The following is a 27,765-nucleotide window of genomic DNA, read 5'->3' on the forward strand; positions in this document are numbered from 1 at the left end:
CTGTCGCAGATGTAAGAATAGCCAAGCTGGAGCTCTGGATGTCAGCTGTTATGGATTTGAGTCAAATCATCTTCTTTTTCTGTAGAAATTGTTTTAGTTAATCTCTCTGGAATCCAAATCGGTTGCTGTTCATCCTGTGGGAAAACACAGACAGTGCCCCGATTCCAGACTATCACTGGATCCGGGCCTTTCCATTGTCCTGTTAGAATATCTTTCCAAAGTACCTTAGGCTTATGTACATTTTTTGGGTACAAATGTCTTTCCGCAGCACTAAGTCCCGATCAATCCAAATTTAAAAAGTTTAGAGTAAAAAGGGTTATTTTAAGTTTATCTTTGGGGGATATATACCCCTTTCCAATTCCCTCCTTTTGTTTTAATAAGTACATTTTAATAGTTTGATAAGCTCTTTCAACTATGCCTTGTCCTTGTGGATTGTATGGAATTCCTGTTATGTGAGTAATGCCAAATGATGAGCAAAATTGTTTAAAAGAGGTGGAAGTATAACCAGGACCATTGTCCGTTTTTAACTGTTTTGGAACGCCCACAGTGGCAAAATTTTGTAAGCAATGAGCTATAACATCTTTAGTTTTTTCTCCGGCATGAAGGGAGCCCATCAAAAATCCGGAAGAGGTATCAACTGTAACATGTAAATATTTTAATTTTCCAAATTCTGGCAAGTGTGTGACGTCCATCTGCCAAATATGGTTAGGTATCAGTCCTCTAGGATTGACTCCAAGATTAACTTGTGGTAAAATGTCACACAATTTTGACATTGTTTTATTATATGTCTGGCTTTTTCTTTAGTTATTTTAAAACGTTTTTGTAAAGTATTAGCATTGACATGGAACCTTTTATGAAAATTTATAGCTTCTTCTATTGTGGAGAAAATATGTATGTCATGTGTAGATTTATCTGCTAGTTCATTGCCCATACTAAGGGCTCCAGGCAATCCTGTATGTGCCCTGATATGACCTATAAAGAATGGATCTTTTCGGTCCCAGATTAGACTTTGTATAGCGGAAAACAAAGAGAAAACAGTAGAAGAAGGTGAAATCCTACCAGCATCTTCAAGGGATACTATAGCATTAACTACATATTGACTATCAGAAAATAAATTAAATACAGAGTCTTTAAACATCATAAAAGCTTGTAATACTGCATTAAGCTCTACCTTTTGAACTGATTGCTTGGGTACTAAAAATGTAAAAATTTGATCAGGAGTAACTACTGCTGCTGTACCATTGTTTGACCCATCAGTGAATATATTTGGAGCATTTATGATAGGGGTTTTTCTTGTCATTTTTGGAAAAACTACAGGATGCTTAGACCAAAAAGACAACAAAGGATTAGATGGTAAGTGATTATCAAATGAAACACTAGTTTTACACATGATTATTGCCCAAGTATTTAACTCATTAGCTAACTCATCAATTTGATCCATAGTATATGGAGTGATAATTTTATTGGGAGAAATCCCAAATACTCCCTTAGCTGCTTTTATTCCTTTGAGTATCAATTGTCCTACAGCCTCAGGATATCTAGTAAGAATAGTGTTAGGAGAATAAGATAAATGTATCCACAATAATGGACCTTCCTGCCAAAATACTCCTGTAGGAATATTTTTTGTTGGTAGTATAATAAATAATAAAGGCAAACTTATATCAATTCTATCCAAATGCATATTTTCCATATAGGTTTCAATGATTTTTAATGTCTTTCTTGCTTCAAGCGTTAACATGCGGGGTGAATTTGGATCTGATGGACCTTTTAGAATATCAAATAAAGGTCCTAACTCTCCTGTTGGTATGCCTAGATAAGGCCTTATCCAATTTATGTCTCCCAATAACTTTTGAAAGTCATTAAGTGATCTGAGTTGATCTACTCGTATTTGAATTTTTGGTGGACGGACCATGGTTGAGGATAATAGAACTCCTAAATAATTAATTGGAAGATTTAATTGTAGTTTATCTATTGCTATCTCTAGATTATAATTTTTCAATAAGTTTGTAAGTGTGGCATAACATTCTAGTAATGTGTTTTTATCTTTATGTGCCAATAACACATCATCCATATAGTGAAATATTTGTAGTTCAGGATTTTGATTTCTAAGTGGCTGGATTGCTTTATTAACATAAATTTGACACATAGTTGGGCTGTTAGCCATCCCTTGAGGGAGTACTTTCCATTCATATCTCTGATCAGGACCTTCATGATTTAGTGCAGGGATAGTAAATGCAAAATGTGGACTATCCTCGGGATGAATTGGAATTGAAAAGAAATCTTTAATATCTATAAATAAAACATGTCATGTTTTTGGTAAAGCAGACAATTGAGGAATCCCTGATTGAGCAGGTCCCATAATAACCATCTCATTATTAATGGCTCTTAAATCTTGTAATAATCTCCATTTACCAGATTTCTTTTTAATGACAAAAATGGGAGTATTATGGGGGGATACGGAAGGTTGTATATGTCCTTCCGCTAATTGTTGTCTGACCAAGTCATGGGCTACTTGTATCTTTTCTTTAGTCAGGGGCCACTGAGGAACCCACACTGGTCTTTCTGATTTCCAAGTAATTTTGATTGTCTCAGTGGCCCTTTCTGAAAACCCAATTCATGTCTATTTATTTCTTGATCTATTTGAATAGGTGCTGTCATACCTTGTTCTTGTTCTCTTAATCTTTTTTCTTTCCTAAAGCCTTGTTTAGCCCTAGTAGTGGGCGCGTTAGGATTGATGTTATTTGTTAATGTCAATCCTAATTGATCTAGGACATCTCGTCCCCATAAATTTACAGGAAGATGATCTAATACATAGGGCTGTATAGTTCCTTCACATCCTTCAGGATCCCTCCAATCTAATACCATTGCGCTTCTATCGGGATTAGTCGCCACTCCTAGGCCTCGAAGCGTTTGAGTGGCTTGTTGTAATGGCCAATGTTTTGGCCATTCTTGACGAGATATGATGCTGAGGTCAGCACCTGTGTCCAGCAGCCCATTAAAGTCATGTCCTTGAATATTTAATTTTAGCATTGGGCGAGAATCTAAATTTAAAGACAGCATAGCCCAATCTACACCTGTGGAGCCTAATCCCTTGGAACCTCTTTCTACATTACAACTGGAAAATTTATCATGCAGGCTGGGTATTATTAATAACTGTGCTATTCTATCTCCTGGTGAAATTACTGATATACCTCTTGGAGAACTAGCTATAATTTTTATTTCACCCTCATAATCGGGATCAATTACCCCAGGACTTATCATAAGTCCTTTTAGTGTAGAAGAACTGCGTCCCAATAATAAGCCTACTGTTCCCTGGCGAAGAGGTCCTTTTACTCCTGTGGGAATGATTTGAACTCCCATCTCTGGAGTTAGTACTGCTCTGGCAGAGGCGCAGATGTCCAGCCCTGCGCTCCCTCTAGTTTGTCTGATGAGGGATTTAATGGATAATGCGTCCTGGGCACTACCTTGATGGTGCTGTTGGGTTCCTCCATTGCCCCATATATTTGTGGTTTTGGGCCCCGGGGCATTGGGCCCTCTAGTCCGTTTTTTGGCAATGGAGCCTGATACCTTTCTCCACGATATCGTGGGTAAACACTTGGTCCTTGTCCATTTTTTGATAATGGAATACCCTCTATGGTGGTTTGAGAACGGCATTCATTAGCCCAATGTTTCCCTCTATGGCATCGTGGGCAAATACCCGGTATTCTATTCCTTTGATACCCAGCTTTGTTAAACCCTCCTCTTATGGGGCAACTCCTTTTAAAATGCCCTGTTTGATTACAATTATAGCATGTTTTTGGCCTGGCATCTAAAGCCTGTTGTACTGCTGCTAAGACTTGCCCTTGTTCATTAAATGTCTCTACATAATTTAATATATGTGTTTAAATCTTCATGTCTCCATGGTCTAATGACCTCTCTGCAGCAACGATTTGCTTGGTCATAAGCCAGTTGTTTTATAAATGGCATTACCTGTTCTGTATTACCAAATATCCTAGAGGCTGACTGAATAAGTCTATCTACAAATTCAGCGTAAGGTTCATTAGTTCCTTGTATTACCTTAGATAATTGACCTTGTAAGTCTCCATGCCCCTGTAAAGTTTTCCATGCCCTAACTGCATCTACAGCAATTTGTGCGTATACGCCAGGGTCATATTCAATCTGCTGTCTTTGACCCTCATAAGGTCCCTTTCCCAATAGCATATCTATATTTCTTTGAGGGTAACCATCTTCTGCATTTCGCCTAGCTGTCTCCATGCAAAATTCCTCATTGGCAACCTTCCATAACAAATATTGTCCTCCGTTTAGCACAGATCGACACATGTTAGCCCAATCTGCTGGTGTCATGTCCAAGTTGGTAACAGATTCGACCATGCTTATTGTGAAGGGAGCTTGCGGCCCATAGGTTGTTACAGCCTCCTTTAATTGCTTTATTGTTTTGAAATCTAAAGTACGGTGAATTTGTTGCCCTCCTGCCTGCTCAAGTACAGGGCATGCTAATCTTTGGGGTTCTGTCTCAGAATTCCGTCCATCAACTACGGGAGTTGAGGGCCGCTCAGCGGTAGATGGAGCTGTTGGTTGAGTTACGCTCTCTGGTGATAGAACGGAGTTGGTAGCAGCCTCCTGTTGTAATTCTCCACCTGATGGCTGCTTTTCCTCTAAGCTTGCTTTCTTTAAATTTTCCTCTGTCTGACTAGCTTGAGAGACCTTCTCTTTTGCTTGACCTAGCGTTTTTTCTACCATAGTCTGGACCTCTAACAATTTACTTAACAGTTTTTCGGTTTGTTTTTTACTGGATTCTAATCTACTATAAAGGTAATGTAACCCAATAAGATAGAATAAAACAAAGCTGAAACAGAATGAAACAAAAACGGAGCAGAGAATGGTTGTATCGATTTTCTCTTTCTCAGGGCCGAATAACTTCAAACCTTGAGCCAACCATTTTTCCTAGTTCGCCTGAGAAAATTCTAGGGCTAGGGAGCTTGAAATAAAAACAAAATAAATCAAAACAAGAACACACTGTTTTTTGAGATGGTCACCCATCCTGTCGCCTTCCCTCAGGGGCGAGCAATTTTACTCACCTCTAAGCTTCAGGCGTTCCCTGCACGGGCCGCCAAATGCCGCAGTCTTGGCTGGGCACAGAATCACGAGCCACTCAAGCAGGAACAAAACTTTATTTTGAAAAAGCCGCCAATACTCTGTAGGCGCTGGCAAGCCAAACCCGGTCCTCCCACGTGGGCCTCCACCGGAACCGCGCGTTCCCCGGAACCGGGGGTCCCCCGGACCTCCCCCAGAATTCCCTCCTACTATCCTTCCCCAACCAATGGGAACTCTCCATGAGTCCCGTAACATGAGTCCAGTAGCAGGCCAAGGTGAACAGCGGGAGTCCAATTTCCATATGAATGTAAATCTTAACATAATCATCTCAGTGGCTAGCTGGTGTCACTTTACAACCAAAGGTGCCATACATCGTATATTTGCTTGTGGCTCCTAGCACAATCCCTGGTACCAAAATAAATAAATAAATAAATGGTGAGTTTTATTTTTCCAGGTTAAGGAGACTTGAGTTCTTTCATTTCATCTAAGTCTTTATTTCTATTTCTCCCAATTTTCTTTAGTTTTTCTCTTCTATTATCTTATTGTTGTACCTTTAAGAGTTACATACTACATTGACATTCTACTTGGAAACTTCTTTGCTCAAATCCTAAATTTCATTGGATAATGTTTTTTTCTCCAAGGAGAGCTTTGTCATTCCTTTTATAATATAACTATTAAAGTTATATCATATGTATTACAGCTTATCCAGTTTTCTATAACAATTTTCTCACCAGTTTTCATGTTCTGAAAAATAAATTCCTTAGTACTTTACCAGAATCTGTTATTAACCTGGTTTCAAGACAAAAAGACTCTAAGTTTTCATTTTTCTTTTGTTTCAACACACTCCTAATTCAAACTTCTTTCTCTTTTAGCTGTTTCAATAAAATAAGTTCTCAAAGTATGCACCAGGGATTTTGGGGATCCCCAGTTCCACTGGATCAAAATTACTTTCATCATCTTACTAAAATATTTTCCCTTTTGTGTCTCAATTCTTCAAAACTGTAGAGCAGAGTTTTTCCAAGTTCTTAAGACATAAAATGATTCAATTTCTCTTAATGGCAATGGAATATGCAAGTGTATATTTTTAATTTTTCCATAATTTTCTAAATAGTAGACTTAAGGTACAAATTTATTCATTTTCAGAGTCTAAGTCAGTGTATTCTTAGTATTTTCACCATGCTCTTATAGCTGTGTTTGTTTATACTTGTGAACGCATTACTGTTCAAAAAATTACTGTGTTTAAATTGCCTATTTCTCATGGGAACAGTGCACAGACCAAATAGTAAGAAATTTGAAGGTCTTCACTGGCTTTTATGTATTTATTTATTTTCCAGAATTGAGCATCCCTCAGAAGCAGAACAAGTTCAAAGAACTTTCTCTGTGGTTACAATGTGGTCATACAACATTTAAGGATCTAAACTGAAAAAGATTATAAATACAACCTAATTGACTAAGGATTAGAATTTTGCTCTATTTGCAGATGGATGCTGTAATTGACCAGCTCCACTGCTGTGATTGACTAGGACTCAGTCACTTGTAATAAAAGTTTATTCCTAAACTATGTTTCAGTTGGTCTGCAAACCAAGCCAGTTTATAGTGGCTAAAAGACAAGTGCATCCTGAAACTTAAGCTACATTTAACAGAAACAGAACACAAAGTGTGCTTTCTTTGTTGTTATTGTTTGTTTGGTTGGTTGGCTGGCTTTTGTCTTGCTTTATTTTAATATTTTTAAAGATTTTTTTTCTTCTCCCTCGTTCCCAGGGGCAGGAGAGGGGGCTAAAGATTCTATAGATTAAACCCAGATTGCTTTACCATTGAGTACATACCCAGTTCTTTTTTTTTTTTTTTTTTTTTTTTTTTTGAATCAGGGTGTCTCTAAATTGTTCAGGATAGCTTTGCACTTGCAATCCTGCTTTAGCCTTCTGAGGTATTGGAATTACAGGTGTGTGCTACTAATACCTAGCAACAGACTTATGTTTTGAAAAATTTTAAATGTATTTAAAAATGTATCTGAAAGCTATTCAATTTTTTCACAATGTAGGTTTTTTTAATAATACTTAGTTTAGTTTAATGAAATTGTTCTAGAATTCAATATTCTCATTGGGTTGATCTCAGCTTTTAGTGAAGCTCTGCCCATTCACTGTTTTTAAAAAGACAACAAGTTCTCAGAGAAATACATTATGTTTCTGGATCCTACTAATTCTTAGGGGGAAAAACTTCAATTACTAAAAAACAACTTAATTTTTATGTATTTTACCCTTGACAATGTTTTAAATATCAGACTAAGAAATCCTTGGCATTGATAGTGGATATATGTTGTTGGACAGTTTTTTTTTTTTAATCATTTTTGGTGAGATGGCAAGATGAAAGTGCCGGAGAGCTATTTTTAGTGAATTGATGAGTCTTCTATCATGCAAACATTGAAATTCACTTTCCATTTTCTTTTTAGGAACACTCAGTTTTGCCACTGTGTGGATAATGCATATTAGAACAAAAAACAGGATGACAGGAAATAGAAATATAAAAGCTGAAATATATTCTATGTATAATGTGTTTGGTTGAATCCGTCTTTTAACTTTCATCCCAGTATATTAGGAAATGAATAAGACATTATGTGCTTTTTAAGTATGCCCATCAAAGATCCTGAGAAGAATAAATCTTTTACTAATGGATACCTAACTAAATGTACTTATTATTTCCTATATGTTGCAAGAATTATGCTGCTAGCTTTTACTTTATGATTTCACTATAAAAATTAAAATACCTTGGAACTCTAAATATAGGATTCAAATGATACCAAAGTGAACATTATAACATTCATAAAATTTGTTTTTTTTTTTTAAGAGAGAGTGAGAGAGGGGAGAGAGAGAGAGAGAGAGAATTTTTAATATTTTTATTTTTTAGTTCTCGGCGGACACAACATCCCTGCCGGTATGTGGTGCTGAGGATTGAACCCCGGCCGCACGCATGCGAGGAGAGCGTGCTACCGCTTGAGCCACATCCCCAGCCCCATAAAATTTGTGACATAAAATCTGATAATGATTATTTTCTTCAAGGAAATCAATATAAGTTTGGGTGTGAGAATCTGCTCACCAAAATAAATAAATAAATAAATAAATAAAAATAAAAAACTGACCTGTAGTCAGAAAAACATATCAAATATCTCTTCAACTCATTATTTAATAAACCATACTCTTTCCCACTCCACCTGCATCTTCCTATTTACCCTGATTTAACTTTTAATCCATGATAGATGATTGCTAAACAGATTCTAAGTACAATCCTTACTCCATTCCAGTCTTTCTCTTCAAGGCATAGGGATATTTACAAACTGTAGCTTTATCATTCTCAGTGCTCTAACTTTTACCATTTTACTGTGATTTGTATCTCAATCGAAATTAGGTTTGGACAAATATAGCCACAGGAATAAGGAATAAGCCACAAGCCACAGGAATAAAATCAGATATGATATTTTACTCCACAAAATAAATTTTGAAATGAAAATACCTAGACTGATTTGGTGACTCTGTGGTGTTGTAGAGACTCCAGGTTCTTATTTTCTACTCTACCATGTTCACTACTGACTGCCTTTGCCAAAACAACTTCATGCCTGACACCATAACACACATGTATAATCCCTGAAACCTAGAAGCTGAGACAGGAAGATCATACATTCGAAGATAGTAATTTAGTGAGACCATGTCTCAAAAAAAAAAAAAAAAAAAAAGACTGGTGTGTAGCTCAATGTCTCCTGGTAAATTACCCCTGTGTTCAATCCCCAGTACCAAAACAAACAATAAAAAAAACCCACTTTATAATACAGAACAGCTGAATAATACTACTAAAAAGCATCCATATTTTAGACAGTTGGTAGAAGAAAATATGATGTCAGTTGTCAGCTCCTTTTCATTAATCTTTCTGCCTTATATGCAACTGTTTTCCTTACTGCTATTAGCTAGTTAGAGCTTAATCAAATGATCGCTTTCTCTTATAAGCAAAAGTAAGTAAAATTTCAGTCTGTTATTGTGAGAATGTATATTTTGCAGGCCATTAATGATGTGTGATATCATCTCCATTTTTTTTTCCAAAATACAATTAAAATCTCTAATGGTTTGTGAGTCCTGGAAGTTCTGAATACTGCCTCACCACACACATTATACCTCCAGTTTCTTTCTGTGTTTAGGCTACACTGTTGGGAGCCCCCAAAAGACCACCAGAGACCAAGATCCATGTAAGCAGCAAAGAGGTGTTTATTGTGAGCTAGCCCGGTCCTCCGCATGCACACACAGCAACTGGTAATGCTGAGAGGCCCCAAGCCCAGGGTTTGCAGCAGTTTTATACATTCTTTGGAGAAGGCAGGGACTCCCACATACATCATAGCATCTCTTAGCAAATCATCACACACTGCGGGAAAATCAAATAAAAACTCTGAAACATGATTAGCACATTCACTGGTGGGAACAAGTTGGGTAGGGGTGATTGGTTACTACAAGAGGGGGATTTGTTTGAACTGATTGATTTAAGCCAAAAGGGGTGTTTGTGCTAAACTACATGGTTTCCCAACACGTTATCAACCACCATAAACTACTGGGAGGGTCATCTGGCATCCCAGGTATTTCCCTGTCTCATGCTGATTGGTGGCTGCTAGGGGGCTGCTATGGATCCCCACCTAGCCTGACTGAGTCAGGGACACCTGGTGCAGCAGATCTCTCCTGTTATTTGTAGATAAACAACTTAGCAGGGTGGGAATGTGCCTAGGAGTACTCTGTGGGTCTTTCCAAGGGCAAAGGTGATGTCCCTTCCTTGGACAGGCTTTGCTCTAAGGTAGAATTAGCTTTTCTTCAGATTCTCACTCCTTATCAACCTGTTTTCCTACATATTTCTTTAAGATACCCACACAATTTTTATTTCCTACTTGACCTGAATATCTATCTCATTCAAGCACATTTTTTAAGGGAGTGCTCCTTGAAATTCCCTGTACATAATTAACTCTCCCTGCTGAGTTCTCCCATTGTATACTAAATGGTCTTCATTTTACTTATTATATTTTAATTATGCATGTATACTCTCTGTAATTATTTGGTCAAAGTGGTATATGGTTTTTACTCATAATTATACTTTTGAGGTCAATGAGATTATCTTGTATTTAAGAAATCCAGTAAATAATTGATTGGGTGAAGGACCAAGAAAACAAATGAACTGAACTTGATATAGTAGAGTATAATCAGCAAACAACATGGTTGTCTTTCTCAGAGAGCCAGCTATATTAGAAAATCTTTTATATATGTTCATAAAAGGGTTCTTGGTATTTTCCACTAGTCTTTCACGTTTCCTCCCAGGACTATGGCTAGTACAAAGTCTCTAAATTTGATCAGAATAATGTGTTAACTCATGGTTTTCTTCAAAGTGATTATGTGTCCAAAGTCAAGATTGTGCCTTTATTTCCAATCCAAACTTTGTCAAACCACATTGTCCTGTGTATTCTATTAACAAATCTACTAAACAGCAAATACAATGTTAAGATGGTCCAATGATAAAATGTCAATCATTGTCTATTCTCACATCTTAATATAAAAACCCTAATCAAATTCCTGGGGAAAGGGAGCCTAAAAATTCAATTATTTTAGAAATGAAAATATATTAATATCAAATATGAAGAAATTAAAATCCAAAATCAATATTTAATCCTATTTGAGTTAAAAAGTCAAAGAAACTCAAGTTATAATTTCATAGTCTGCTCAATCTTACTCTGAGAGCCTCTTTTCAGTTAAGGACAAATCCAATGCTTTCAGAAGCTACCTCTAGGGTCATCTTTCCTAGAAATGAATATGGTTCCTTTAGACTGTCAGAAGTTTAATTAGTTCAGTTCAAAGTGTCTGTTAAGTCTCATGTGTTAAAGAATCAAAGGCTTAACCGAATGCCCTCAATTATTCCAACTCTGGCACCTCACCTGCCAAATATAGAAGCCCTCCCCAACCTGTAGTGCAGTTATGAGAGACACAGTATTCCTTCCAGTCCAAAAAGCATTAACCTGGTATTCCAACCGAGTATCAACCCAGTGAGATATAAGTACCATAACAGAGACTCAGAATCTGAAAGAAAAGCATACAAAGAAAATAACTCTAAAAAACAAGTCAGTGTATTCCCATGTGAATTCAAACTCAATTGAGAGAAATGAAGTGAGCAAATAGTTTTGACATTTTATATATATTTTATTATATATATATTTTGATGTTAGTTATCTCTTCTGAGTGGTTTCTTTCCCCTTAGACTGTTACTGTAAACATCACTACTTTCTATCAGGTATTAGAAGTGAACACTTCTGGGCCCATGCCTGTAATCCCAAACTCTGGAGGCTGAGGCAGGATGATTGCAAGTTCAAGGCCAGCTTCAGCAGTTTAGCAAGAATTTAGTAACTTAGTGAGACTACGCTTTAAAAGAAAAAAATAAAAAAGGCACTTGGGTTCAATTCCCAGTATCATGAAAAAACAAAACAAAACAAAAAAACACTGATAACTTCTGCCAGCATATCCAGTCTAAGTGATTTTTTTTCCCCTGATATATTCAAATCTTCTGAATTTTGATTTCCTCTTTATACTCCATATTTTTCACTTCTAATTCTTAATCGTAAATTTCAGATAATGTTATAGCATCTATATTTACATGTAAACATATAGGCTATTCCTTTTTATAATGGCTACTCTCTCTTCTCTCTGGCTTTTGTTTAAAGTTAAGAAGGCTTTGTGCTGAATATGTTGCTAAGCAATACAGCCAAGTGGGGAGTATAGGATAGGACTATGGAGCCCATAAACCTTGTAAGGTTCATCTATGTTCAAACAAAATGGAATTTGAACGATCAATCATGCTTATCTAGAATCACAATTAAAAAAAATCAAGAGTAAACTTCCTATTTTTCCTTAGCCTAGAAAATTCAGCAATATTGACATCTGAAAGCAACAACTGTGTATTCCAAGCAATACCTAACAGGATTCCAGTAAGCCTTACCCTCATCTGCCATGTTAAGCCAAACTGTATCTACGTGGTTCAAGATTAGCAGCCTGAATCTGTAGACTGGCCATGTCTGCTCAAAGCCCATTATTGTTGAAGCACTTTGCTGAGGTCAATGGCATTGACTTTTACACATTCAGCTTTTGTTAGCCAAGCTTTTGTGGTTGCTTGCTGGGCCCCATAACCAGTAAGCAACCATCACTTCTGAGGCCCGATCACTTCTGAGGCCATCAATATAGCCGAATTTTGGCTATTCTCTTATGTCCTTGGTCCTGGCTCTTTTCTTTATGGCTTTTGATGTTACTCAAAACAAATACATTCATAAGAGAATGAAGTGTGAATTATGTTTGATGTTCTCGCCATTTGTTTGTCTGGTGTGTCCTATCCTTCTATATACCTATCATCGGTCATAACCCTTTGATCAAAAGTATAAAAACTGAACCATAACACCCAGGTGAGATTTTCATGTGGCCAGAATCTTTGTCAGAATATCAGATTTACATTCTTACTCATGCCTCAGTTCCTCTGTGCCTTCATGTTATTGTCTGCCACCTTCTACTGCTTGTATTTTAATTTTTCTTTTCCACAAACCAGAGATGGAGATGTTCCCTTACCCTTTACCTGCATTCTGAATTAATTTTAATACATATTTTAGAACATGTTTTTCAAATAGAGAAAATTTCCATTCAACATAATTTTTTGCCATGTTGTTATTTAACACACAAAGCTCATTCTTGATTCTAAGTCTAGTTTGCAGTAAGAATGTAAATGTATAACAAAGTAAATAATACTAAAATTTAATTTTGTCATTGTCATCATGGAAGATTCAAGTATCATTCATGATTTTTCTTTCTTTTATGTTGTGATAGTACATAAGTGAAAAATTATTTAGCCTTCCACTTTGGACAATTGTGCTTTTATCTTGAGCACCAGCCATTTTTATCTTTGGTATCACTAGAGTCAAACATTTCTTGATGATGCCTAAAAATATGTGGCCATGCCTTTTTCAGGCAACTAGGGACTCTAAGGAATGGATATAATCACAACAATAGAAATATTATTTTGCTATCATCATACCGAGCATATTTTATTCTCATATTAGCATACTAGTTGACATGGTATATATCAATTTGGTTATTTCTGCTTATTATACCTGTATTTACATAAATAGTATTACTTAATTTACTTTTATAGATAATAAATATCCTTCATCTTGTGGATTAAGGTGTTCTGAAATAATATTATTTTGAAGATGCTACATGGAATCCTGTGAAAATTATAATAATTTACATCTTTTCTACCAAATGTAAGGACAATTCATTCAACTAAAACTATTTGTTTCAAAATGATAATTCAAAACACTATGATAAATTCTGTAATAATTGTCAGACTATATTCTGATAGTTTCTATTCAACTCCATTTTAATTAAATGTTTAAACATTTTTTTTATTGCTAATTGGTAGCTATTTAATGTGCTGTCATGTCATTAGTGGGTTCTTTTCATTCTCCCCTATTCCAATAGATACAGAATCATTTCCTCTTAATAACAAAGAATGTTTAATTATTTGAATTAATATTTTTCTTTTGTATGTTAGATTTATTTTATATTTTTCACATTGCTTTAAGCCTTAAATATAAATTCATACATGTTCTTTTTTCAATACAGTGTCCTTGTAACTTGGACATCAGACACATGGCATGAACTTTGGGAAAATAAATGTATTTATATTGATGTTTTCCTCAGAGAATTATATATATATATCATATGATTGTTATATGGATTAACACTTGCTTTATATAAATATCAGTTTTACTGTAATTACACATAGCATTATATATTACAAAGTGCTAAATTGAAGGTCAGTGAGACATTTTGTCATGTCTCAATATCTTTAAATATTATATTTTAATTTTTGAAGAATTTTCATATTTTGGGGAATGCAAAATTGTCATTACTGAATTTTATGAAATAAAATATTTAGTGTGCTTCACATAACTGATAGAAGAGAGATTTTTCTGAACTATTTAGTCATAGAAATAGTAGAGATTTAGTTTTGCAAAGATACTGAAACAGAGTTCTATTTTTAATCCTTTTTCCCCCCACTTTTTACATTGTTTTTATTTTTTAGATACAGAGCCTCTCTATGTTGCCCAGGCTGATCTTAAACTCCTGGGTTTAAGAGGTTTTTCTGTGTCAGCCTCCCAAGTCATTGGAACTATAGGTTTGTACCACTGTGCCTTCACAAAGGGTTTTATTTTAAATATTCCCTGGTAATAAACGATTACTTCAATCCAGACTCCTTACCATAGTTGATAACAACCAAAAAATTACAATTTATTAATGAATAGGATACTTTTTTAAAAAAATGTCCTCTCTGTCTGCATTCTCCTTTCTTTCTGGTTTCTAGAGATCTCTTTTTCTGCTTTCCTGTCTTCCTGGAGATTGCATGTCATGGAATGTAGACAAAAGTTTTCTTTCCTTGGAACTTTTAGGCTCCTGCTGGCCATATGATTGGGGATTGGGGTTTTTGAATGGAAATATTTTGTTAAATGAAGAAAAATATGGGAGATTTAAACACTTTCTCTGTTAATACTTTTTTTTTTTAATAACTTTTCAGAGTACTCATGTAGTTGTTCTGCTTAATCTTAGAAGATTTTAGAGCTATGCTCAGACACAGGACAGTGCATAATAACTATCTTACTATTTTATCTGGAACCAAAACTTTATTGTAACAACCTTGAAAGTAAAAAAATATCTTAAAATTAACCCAGGTAACAGGTATATCCAGAGATTCCTGAGATACATATGATTAGCATTCTTATATGAAAAACCCATATTCCTTGTCACTCTTCTTGGGCTCAAGTTTACGAATTAACTTCTTGAAATCTTATTTTCCCATTCAATGCCACTGAGACACAAAGAAAAAGTTTTGTTTGACTTCTGTAGAAAATATGACTAATTATTTCTTCCCTAACGCACTGTCTTCCTTGGACTTTAAGGCATGATAGAGGGTTTTTCAACCAACTTATCTGTCACATCTTCTAAGGCAATCTTCTCCCTTTCTCTCTTCAATATGTGCAATAATATATTTCTGACTATGTAATATCTACATAATTTTACCACTGCACCAACTTGAATTGCTGTTTTACTCTTCATTACTCAAAAATCAATGTCCACCACCAATATTTCCAATCATATTTCATTATGACACATTTGATCAGTTATTTTTATTTGCAATTCAGTAACAAAAAATTTGATGTCAATTTATACACCTAATCATTGTCTTCATTTTCTAACCTTGTTTTTCAAAATTTTTTACCTAGTTTTCTGTTTCATAATGATCCACTTTTCCTGAAAGATTATTTTTGAGCATACTATAGAAAAAAATACATACTTCTATTATCATGGTTATATTTTTTTAAATTTTTTTTTTACGTTGTAGATAGACACAATACCTTCATTTTTATTTATTTATTTTTTTAATGTGGTACTGAGAATCAAACCCAGTGTCTCACACATGTTAGACAAGTGCTCTACTATTGAGCTACAACCCCAGCCCCTATATCTGTTTTTATACTGAATTGTTACAATACTATTAAAACACAAGGTTTAGCACATTACTGACTGAAATACAACACCACTAAACAAGAGTTACTAAAAAGATACTCTGACAAATATAACTTCATATTGTAACTGAAATGTCAATAGATTTTCAGTCATCTTTGAAATTGTCCTACTACTATGAATGTATGTATACACACAAACATATAATAATGAAGTACTAGAAAAGTTTGAGTAGGAAAACAGTAGGCTCATGTTATATTTTGGAAAGAAGGATAAAATAAAATAGAAATATGGATTAAATTCAAATGTGTTAAAGATAACTGAATTTATCTATGTGCCTAGATGAAAATACCAACCTGAGACATAGAACCAAATAAGAAAGATGAGAAACATAATCCCAGCAGCACTGTAACCATCAAGATTGAGCAGTATTCTACCTCATAATTGAATCTCAGTGGCACAATTCTTACATCATTCACTATGACTGTTCCAATAAGCCCCTGTTAAAGTTAACAGACTTGAACTCCACTGAAAATTTATCATCTATAGGTGAGCATTTGCTTAGTAGAATGGAAAAAAAAGAAATTTTTTTGAGAAGGTGTTACTCTATTCTACAAATTTCAGTTAATCAGGATTTTTTTATATCAGTATATGGTTAGGATGTGTTCTTAATAAAATTACTATATTGATATGCACATCTGTTAAAACCTAATTAAAAGAAACTATCCAGATATCCTTTCATAATCCATACTTATAATGCACAAATCACAAAACATATGCCAATAAAATAAATGCAAGCATGTGTTTTTTTCTTTAAGGTCAATAAAATTTAGTGATTACAGCTTTTTTTTTTTTTTTTGGTGTGTGTGTGTGTGTGTGTGTGTGTGTGTGTGTGGTGCTGGGAATTGAACCCAGGGCCTTGTGCATGCTAGAAAAACACTTAATAATTTAATAGGGTTTGTTTTTCACATAATTGTCCTTTTGAATTTAACACTGAAAATAGTGGTCATTGATTTGCTCTCAAATTCTAACTTCTACATCTCAATTCAAAAATCATACACATATGTTCTCTATTTAGCTCATTGTAATTCATATATAATACATATATAATTCATTAATAAGTAAGTCACATATTTTGAAATATTTTTTAATGATGATAAATTTGTAGTCCAATGTTTGTGTTATTTAACCTAATGTTCTCAAATAAAGAACTGCCAGTTATGGGTGACCAGTCTTGCTTCCTCACATGTTGAAGTTTGAACATTAGAGAAGCAAGCTGAGGCAAGCATATAAAGCAAGGTTTATTTAAAAAGAGGTAACATAGACTTCTTCTGGGAGGGAGAAGGGGGCCATAGCTGGTATCCTGGTATCCCAAGAAGAAATGTATTCTGTCTTTTTTATATGTCCTGGGCTTCCTTTGTTCTCTTGCTCTCTTCCCCTTATCTTTCACCCTCCTGGCTGGGAGACTAGGCCCACAGATGCTCAGTGGGATGGTCCAAAGAAGGGAAACAGGTGGGCTGAAGGGGGGAGGGCAGGATGGTGCTGCCCAGGACAAATTAATTAACAACTTTATAGCTCCCTGAAGGCTGAGGCAATTCCTGGGACAGGTTACCTTAGCTACAAGTTGGAGCAGGGGCAGGTAAGAACCTGGAGGGTAGAGGAAGAGCTCGGAAGGAATTAACATCTTAATCCCTCAGGGGACAGTCTCCAGCTTCCCAGGATTCATCCAAAATTGGCCAGAATGGATCTTATCTGACTTGTTTTACCTATCTGTATTGACTGCCTGTCTCATTCTGGCTTCATTAGCACTTAAATTTGGAGAGTTAGTAAACATTAAAATAAAATCTGGAATCAAAAAGTTGTAATCATGGAGGAAATATCACAAAAACCTTCCTATGTTGAGCACATTTGGTTTGGAGATAAGGAGATTGTGAAAAAGATGGCCAGAAAATGGAATTAAAAAGGGAAAAAACCTAAAGAAAAAGGAAAGAAGAAAAATTAGGTAAGATGTAGAAACAGATATTCTCTAAAAGCTATCTGTATATCTGTAATGCAGTTGGTTTGGGTCATTCTCTATTTTAAAAATTATCTTTGTCTTCATCTATCCATTATCAATCACGTATTCTGTTAAAAAAATAAGTTATAATACACAAGAGGACTTTATTCAGGACTATTGTGCTATGTATGGGGACGGAAGTGTTACTGCTGTTTACCGGTGACGAGTCCTTGCTTCCCCAATGCTGAAGTATAACACCAGAAAAGCACGCCAAGGCAAGTTTAAAGTAGAAAGTAAAAGCTTTATTAAGGACAGCAGAAAAGACTTCTCCGGAGGAATAAGGGGACCCAAGAGGTGGAACCCATGGAAGGGCGAATGTGTTCCCCTTTTTATAGCTAAGTCTGCATTCAGCTTTCCTGCATTTCTGTCAGCATTCCTGTCCTTTGTTCTGTTATCTTGCAGTGATAAAATGTAGGTGCGAGACCCAAAAGGTGAGGGGCAGATGGGCCTGAGGAGTAATCTGGACAGGAAGGGCCTGGGGCTGCTGTTGATTAGCATCTCCTTGTTTGCTGGGAGCTGTTTCATTAACATTTCTTTGGGATGGACTCTGGGCCTTGGTAACATTAACATTTCAATTTCCCAAGTGCTGCTTTGCCTTCCTGGGCTCTATTCTCAACAAGGCCTTTATTTTCGATTTTACTGGATATCAGACCCTATTTACCTAACTACACTAACTACCTATCTTTAAATCTGGCTTCAGAAGTATGGAATTTTGCAATGGGGGAAGAATTTTGTCACACCTTAAAAAATACAGTGATACCTCCAGTTATCAGTGATGAGTCCTGCTTTCCCACATGTAAAGTTTGAACATTAGAGAAGCAAGCTGAGGCAAGCATATAAAGCAGGGCTTATTTAAAAAGAGGTAACATAGACTTCTCCTGGGAGGGAGAAGGGGGCCATAGCTGGTATCCAGGTATCCCAAAAATCGAGGTGTTCTGCCTTTTTTATATGTCCTAGGCTTCCTTTGTTCTCTTGCTCTCTTCCCCTTATCTTACACCTTCCTGCCCACAAGACTGCCCAGAAATGCTTCATGGGATGGCCCAACGGTGGGAAACAGGTGAACTGAAGGGGGAAGGGCAGGCTAGAGACACCCAGGACAAATTAATTAACAACTTTATAGCTCCCTGTAGGGGGGAGCAATTCCTGGGACAAGTTACCTTGGCAACAGGTTAGAGCAGGGGCAGGTTCTTGATAAGGGTGGAGGAAGAGCTCTGAAGGAATTAACATTTCAATCACTCAGGGGACAGTCTTCAACTTTCCAAACTCACTCAAAATTGGCCTCTTTGATCCGACCTAACTGGATTTACCTATCTACCCTGACTGCCAGTGTATTCTGGCTTCAATAGTATGGAACAATATGGATTTATAGCCCAAGAGCAGGATTGGGGAAAGTCAGTGAAAGGCAAATTAGCAAAAGAAGACATCATGGATAAGGGGGAATCTGACTAAACAGACCTCAGGAAACTCTTGCTGTGGTGACAGTCTAGGGTTGTCACATAGTAGAAGAAGGTGAATGATGATCAGATAATGGAGGCCTGCAGGGATGGCATTATTATGCCAGATTTGTGGGACCCTAATAGACCTCCAGGAGCCTAATCCAATACAATCACACAAGAGTCTTTATTGCAAGGGACTCACAACTGTTTCCAACACAGCAGTCCTGAGAATGAGTCCTGGTCCTTTGCTCAGTGAGATTTTATAGGTTTTGGGGGATACTCTACGCATTACAAAGCAAATCATTCCATACCGTGGGAAAATCAAACAACAACTCTTAACATTGAATAGCACACTCACTGGAGGGAACAAGTTGGGTAAGGGTGATTGGTGAGTTCAAGAGGTGGATACATTTGCCCTGATTGGTTTAAGATGAGAGGGGTGTATGAGGGTGTACATGCTGAACTACAAGGTTTGCTAAGTGCTGAACTACAAGGTTTCCTAACATGTTATCAATCACTGAAACTACTGGAGATTCACCTGGCATTCCAGGTATTTCCCTGTCTCAAGCTGATTGGTGGTTGCTAAGGGGTTGCTATGGGACCTCACCTAGAGTAACTGAGTCAGGGACTCCTGGCGCTGCAGATCTCTCTTGTTATTTACAGACAAACACCTGAACTGGGTGGCTATGTGCCTAGGAACACTCTGTGGGTTTTTCCAATGACAAGGGTCAACCCCACCTTGGACAGGCTTTGCTCTGAGGTAGAGGCTGGTTTCTCAAAAATGGAGTCACATCAGTTTCTCAGCATCTGATGGAGAACTTGATCCAATATCCAGAGTGATCAGATGTCAAGGATGAGAGTGCTTACTAAAGGTGACTTAGCAGCAGTGTTCTTTGTTAAAACTGAATTTTATAAACAAGTACACTGATTTTCAGAAGTTTGACTAAAATTTGGAAAAGTGGAGAATCCATGCTAATCCATAATCGCTTTTCAAAAAACATACGTGTTGCTTCATCATATTTTTTCAGAGGATATTAGTTAACAAGTCATTATTAAAGTGGTGATATAATAGACAAAGTAGTAGACTTAACTTGAAGAACAAATGTTTTAGAAAAAGCTATAATCTGAAATAATACTGGAGGAGACAGATGCAGAAAAGCTTAAGTACTAAATATCCAATATGAAAAAGAATGAGTAATTGATCAATAACCTATGAAAAATTTGTGTCCATAGAACATTGAAGTTCTCTCTACATTTAAGAGTGGCAAGTGGTGAAGGTGTTAAATCATTTCTTAAGTTAGAAAAAGAAACAAAGAAAGAAAAAAGAAAGAAAGAAAGAAAGAAAGAGAGAGAGAGAGAGAGAGAGAGAGAGAGAGAGAGAGAGAAAGAAAGAAAAGATTTCTAACAAATTATTTAAATATGCCACAGTGGTGCTTGAATATTTGGCCAGGGATTAAAACAAAAAAAGAGTAAAGTAGAAAGCAATTTTGGATCTTCACAGTGAAACCAGAAGAAATGACAAAAGATACATATCAGACATTAAGCACACAGAAGGATTCTAATTTAGTGATGTGAAAAGTTTCCCCTAATCTTGCTAATGTGAAAATCTACCTCTTGCCTGACTTCCTTCATAGTGCAATTTTATAATATAACCTTGCATGTGGATCCTCTTAAAAGTCATCTTAATAAATCAATTGCTGTGATTTATACTATTAACGCAGACCAAACATATGTTGTATGTTTCCACAATGTCCGAATTCATAAAATAATGATAAATTCATAAACTTTTCTGCTTTCACCAGCTAAAATTCTCCAAATACTCAGGGATCACCCAATAGACCTAGTTTAGACAATCATAGTTTCTTTTATTCTAATCTTAACTACTAATATCTGTAACATTCAAGACACACATCAGAACAGAAAGGAAAACAGAGGGTTGAGGCAGCCACAAAGGTTCAGGAGGCTGACTGAGAGCAAAAGCAGAGAGAAGATACTAGGACAAAACAGTCACTATAGCTATCAGAAGAGATTCTTGCACAGAGCTCTTTAAGTGAAGAATTTTTTCTAGGTTTAGATGGTTGGTAGTTTGTCAGGGTCAGCTTGGCACATCAGTTTAGAGAGGAGAGGGTGTGGTCTTCACAGTCAAGAGAAATTGGGCTGGACTAAAGCCCAGGGACAGAAACTGAGTCTGTCACTGCTGCAATTTTCCTGATCAAGGCTCAGGAGGTGTGAGGAGGTGATGGGGCCTGTGTGTCTCCTTGTTTAGTCTTAAGAGTTTCTCCTCCTTTGATAGGTTTCAGGTGAGGGAATTGCATGGTTGGGTGTTCTGATGTGTTTCACAAATTCATGGGCCTATTTTTTCTGATATGGGGATTTTTATTAGCACAATTAACTTATCATTTTGTGTCTTATGATTGTGCTAAGCAGATGATTGTTATTTAAAAACCAAGTATGGTGTCAATCAACGCCAGTGCCAGTGCTTGTACTCAAAATGAAATAACTAACATCAAAGTACTCCTTTATAAAATGAAGTGACTCAACATTGCACACAGCTTGAAAACAACTGTTCTGTCCATCCAGAAGTAACTCAGAGCAGGTCAAATCCTGCTCTCTATATCAACCTAAGTTTCCAGTGACAAATGCCAATAGATTATTAAAGATTCACAGGTATTTAAAAAAAAACAACATTAGCATAAAAATAGAAGAATCAAAGTAAACAAAGAGTAAGATACTACTGAAGAAAATAGAAACACTACAAAAAATGGAAAAACTTAAGAAACTTTGAATAAATCTAATTTATCTTTTCAGAAGAATTTTAAAGATGCAACATTCATAAAAAGAATAATATTATGAGTAAAAAAATTAATAATATAGCTACATGGAATGCTAAAAAGATTCTTTAAAAAATTAATTGAATGACAGTATTTCAAATTCTAAATTATCTTTTTAAAAGTTTATATTTGGGACCATCTCAGAATATACATGGAATGTTTTGTTCTGCTACTTGACTGAATAATTTCTCATTTAGGAAAAGGCTTTATTACAATGAATTTGTAAAGGGTGTACTGTAAGGGACCAGCAAAGTGTCGGAGAAAGAGACCACCAAGAGACCACTCATGCAATTGGCAGAAGGGGATTTATTGATCCAGCATGCTGGGGCTCCGTGCCCACTCAGGAAGAGAGTCCCAGAGCCCCAGGCAAGGGTTGAGCAGTGCTTAAGTACACTTTTTGGGGAGGGCGGGGACTTTATACACATCATAGTCTCCTTTAACAAATCACCATACACCACTGGGAAAATCAAACAATAATTCTTAGACTTGATTAGTACATTCATTGGCGGGAACAGGCTGGGCGGGGGTGATTGGTCACTCCTAAGTGGGGTACACATTCAAACTGATTGGTTTTGGGCCTTGAATGCCTACGTGCCGGGTTACACAGGGTCCTAAGTTATTAAACAACCAGAGGATCAGGAGGAATATTTACTGGGCAGTTTGGGTATTGTCCTAACAGCTACAGGAATTCCAGGTTTTGGGGGTAGCGGAGGAATTTAACAATACCTGGTCCTTCACTTTTTAACTCAGGCCTTGCAGATTGGAAACTTTACAATGCCCGGTCATTTACACTTTAACTTCAATTTCTTTTACTCTTACAGTACAAGTACATGAAAAAGGCTGATATTTGTAGCATTGTCAAAAATAATATAGTATTTGACAACAATGTCCCTCAAAATGAACTAGTTAACACAATGCATAATAAATCTAAGAAATGAGGTACCAAATTGCTTTAGAAATAGTGAAATCAATATATATATATATATAGATATCAATATAAAAAAATTTTCATATAATTTTATTGTTAATGGAAAAAGGAAATTACAGAAAATTTTAAATACATTTTAATTTTTTTCTGGACAAAAAATAAGGAGAATAATAACAATATTTAATGGATAAAAACAGTACATATGGGTGAATACAAATAAATTTAATGTTTTTATATGAGAATATCTTTGACTCTAGGGGAATTTTCACTTTTTATTTGATTTAGAAAAAAATTGTGCTTGTTTTATTCAATAACTAAACTTGCAATCTAAGGCTATTTAAAAAAAAATTAAGGAACTAAATCTTGAACTAGATTATAAATGAAATGAAAATTTCCCATTAAAATCCTTGCTTAATAGATTGTGGTTGCAATTCTAACAATATGAGGAATAAGTTGATGTTGTCAAATTTCAAAGTAATATATTGAGATACATCCTCATCTTGGTGGCCTTTTCCTACTTTAGTGGTTGTTGTAATGCAGGTAACAGATTTTATTCCACCTATGGACACGCTTTTTCTGACTTTAGTCATAACATTTATGCTTCATCTCTGAAAGCAGTGAACTGAATCTGAGAAGCAGGAAGAAGATAGAGAACAAGCATTTTTAAGTATGTCTATAGACTTTGGAGGTTAACAGGAAAGAAGTAAAGAAGTAAAGGGATACTTGACTTTTCCTTCAGTAAACAAGAAGGTTATAGTCCTTGAATCAGGGCAGGTACTTTGAGGGCAGTAGAGACATTTTTAATTTTTATGAGACATGTTTGCTCTGGGAAGAAACTCATTATGTACAAGAAACCTAATTATTAGTTCTTAATTAATTTTTTAAAGTTTTCCTGGACTAAAACATTCATTTTAATCAGTGTATTAAATATTTAATATTTATATTTGAAATAAATTTTTATTTATGTAAATGTAGAATGTCATTGTATATTCATTGAAGCTTCAGATTTTTTGAGGCCAATTGTTTTATCTTTGATCTAGAAATACTAGTTTACCTAATCTATCTTGATTTGATTCATTTCCCCTTAAAATTTTATCTTATTTTTAGCATTCCTGAATTGTTGGGAAATATCTCTTTCTTTTCTATAGCATATATAATGTATTACATAGGAGCTTGATCAGCAAATCACCAGTTTAGGATAGTTTCTTTTCTTGTAAGATTAACAAAAGCACATGCTATTAAACAATGTTTATGTGTTATTACCTTTTAAATAGTCTAGGAAACAATTTAAGATCTACTTTTATTTTTATAAAAATTCTTTAAAGAGCATTTGGTAACTATGTTTGTATAATGTGCTTCCCTTTGTGAAAATTGTAGTTTATTCTTCCCTCAACTTGAATTATACCCCTCTTTGGGCATTAGACACATTTATTTTAGGGTTGAGACACACTTATATTTTAGTTTCCAGCAAAAACTGTGTAATTCCTCACAAGTATGTAATTTTTTCTTCATATTCTTCAACAAATTTATTTTTCCCATAAGCACATGTAGCAGTTTATAATTATTGATGCAACCATAGACTGAGAATTACTTGTTTTATTTTAGACTTTTCTCCAGTACTTGAATTTATGGGAATGATAATAAATGAGTCTATTTGTTCATCCCTAGATTCCCAATAAGAAGCTGACATATATTAGTCTTTCAAACAAATAAAAATTAAATAATACCATGTGTGAAAGACTCAAAGACATCAAGATGGAAAGAAATATTTTACCTTCTATTTCTCTTTTTTTTATTATTATTGGTTGTTCACAACATTACAAAGCTCTTGACATATCATATTTCATACTTTAGATTCAAGTGGGTTATGAACTCCCATTTTTACCCCATATACAGATTGCAGAATCACATCGGTTACACATCCACAGTTTTACATAATGCCATATTAGTAACTCTTGTATTCTGCTACCTTTCCTATCCTCTACTATCCCCCCTCCCCTCCCCTCCAATCTTCTCTCTCTATCCCATCTGCTGTAATTTAATTCTCTCCCTTTAAAATGGCCATTTTTAGTTATTTATATTTTAAAATAACTATGTCATTTTCTCCAGTGAAGTAGTGCATTAGGAAATAGGATTTATTCTTCCGCTTAAAAAGTAAAGACTGTATATAGTGCATTTTATCAAATTAAAATCAATGACCTTATAAGAAAGTTATGAATGATCAGTCTGCAGGTTAAGAAAAAGCTTAAATGTACATTTGTAATAGGAATATACCGGAGGTTTTCACAAGGAAAATATCTGCTGAACTTACTAAAAATAGACATTAAAATTAAGACGTCATGGATCATTGTATAAGAATATAAGTTTGAGATCTCATTTAAAATACAAATCAATAAGATAGTCTTGTCCCCAAAAGACTGGAATATAAAGTGTTATACCCTCAATAAAAGTGTAAATATAAACACTACTGAGATTATCAGTGGACTATGAAGTAATCTATGTATATGCATTTAGCAGTGAACACATGGGGATGCTCACTTTAAGTCTATATCCTGATTGTATAGTTTTTAGTCATTTGGCAAAACTTTGGTAGAAATTTGAATTGATCTCTGAATAGCAAATTACCCCAGGAAAATGTATAAGACAGAGTGGAAATAAACTTCTCTCAAGATGCCACATTTATCATGTATTAAAGATTTGGTGGATAAAATTCACAGGGAAATTATCAGTGCATGGAAACAGCAAGTGAATGCAAAAGAAAAACAAGGTATTGTGACTTAGAACCAGCAGAAAAAAAAAAAAACAGAGAAAAGAAACCTCAGCTAACTCCAAGTAATTAAATTAGCAGACACAGAGTACAAAATCAATTAAATTTAAAGCATTTAAGAAAATAAGAAGCAGTTTTCACAATTTCACAGGAAACAAAACACTAGAAATGATGAGAAACACAATTTGAAATAAAAACTGGAGGAAAATACAAGAAGAAATAGATTATAGATTCATATAAAATTCTGTGAATAGATCCGTGAGAGTTTAGATAAGTTCTCCCAAAGTCTCATGTGTAGACAATGCATGAGAATGTTCAGAGGTGAAATGATTAGATTATGATAACTTTAAAACTAACTGGTGGATTAATTCACTCGAATGAATTTAATGGGTAGTAACTGTAGGTAGATAGTATGTTCCTCAAGGAAGTAAGTCACTGGGGGTGTGTTTTGGGGATTTATATTTTGTCCCTAGTGAGGAAAAATCTTTCTGTGCTTCTTGATTGTCATGTCTCTGAGCTGCTTTCCTCCTTCTTGCACATCCCTCATGTTGTTCTACCTCACCAGGGGCCCAGAAGCTGTGGAGTTGGCCAACTATGTACTGAAGCTCTGAAACCCTAAGCCAAAATGACTTTTACTCCTCTAAGTTATTCTTGTCAGGTCTTGTCACAGAGATGAAAAGCTGACTAAAATAAGATTCATTATGTACAACTTATTGCCAAATAACTGGGAAATAAAATAAACTATATCTGGAGAAATTAAGTATAATCCAACTGGAGGAAAAACAGATGGAAATATGAAAGATGGGATAAAATCGAGTTAGAAAGGTATTTTAGTAAGCTTTTTGTTCTTAACATAAAAGTTAACATAAAATTAATGCACATCACAACAGAATACATCAGAAAAATGATGAATCCTAACACTGTCCTTGAATTGTTCTTTAGGAGGTTAATAATTTACATTATACTGCAGTTAATTACATTGACTATGATTACTTACCTAGCTACTCCATAAATTGAATTAGAGAACATAACTTTCAAGATTGGTAAAAATAACTGAATTATTAAAAATAATTGTGGGGGGGATCCTGAAGATGGCGGCCAAGGGAGTGCAGCACACCAGTACGCTGCGCCACTGTGTGGGAGAAACACAAGGTGAAATGGCTGAAGGCTACCTTGGTGGGAATCCCCAGTGAAATTGAGGTGCTCCAGAATCTAGAGGTCAGAATTCCAGCGCGTGGGATTCGGCTGCAGGGGCTTGGTCGTGGGCGATTTCTCTGCACGGAGGGAAGCAGTACTTGGTCGGCGGACCGCCCCGTGGATGGAGTCTGGGACGCGCCCGAGTTAATTAGCCGCGAGGTACCAGAGAGGGATTACAGCGAAGCGGATTCTGCAGGCTCCTGCCAGTGGCACACTGGCCGCGCTGAGTGCTGAATTCCAGCTTTGAAATAGAGGAGAGAATCGGTCCAGTTCGATTCCTGACACCGGTCGGAACACAGAGTAGGACTGCAGCCGCCATCATGGAGAGCTGATGCAATCATCCCTGTTTTCTACTGATCTCAGCTCATTCAACTACAGAACAGGTGATTCCAGGCTGGTATTTGCCTGCGTCGCGCAGACAGATCGCTCAGGCTCGGGATTGGAAACTCTGAGGAGAATACTCTCAGGCCTCACCCCTGGCAAGGCGGGCGCCGGGCTTTGAGCGGCCAGATTCTAGTTCCCCGGGTTGCTTTGGCCCAGGGCGGGAGATCCTTCTTGGCCTGGGGCTAGGGAACCCGCGGCGACTGTGTCTTTGACCCTGCCCCTGTCTGAGCGTACACTGAGCTGGGAGAGGTTGGAGCTGCCAGGTTTGGGCTCCCGGGGCTGCCTGGGCCTGAGGCTGGGGTACCTCTGTGGAGCCTGCTCCGAGCAGAGTGTGGCAGGGATCGGAGAGGCTGGGTTCTGGCTCTCGTGGCTGCTTGAGCACAGGGCCGCGGAGCCTGTGGGGACCGCGAGCTGAGGCCAGCCACAAGTGAAACTTGCGACGAGGGGCAGCGGGACTCTGTCTCCTGGAACAGTTTTGACCCGGAGCTGGGGAGCCCG

The sequence above is a fragment of the Spermophilus citellus genome (assembly GCF_964194105.1).
Source record: "Spermophilus citellus genome assembly, chromosome: 1".
Lineage (NCBI taxonomy): Eukaryota > Metazoa > Chordata > Mammalia > Rodentia > Sciuridae > Spermophilus > Spermophilus citellus.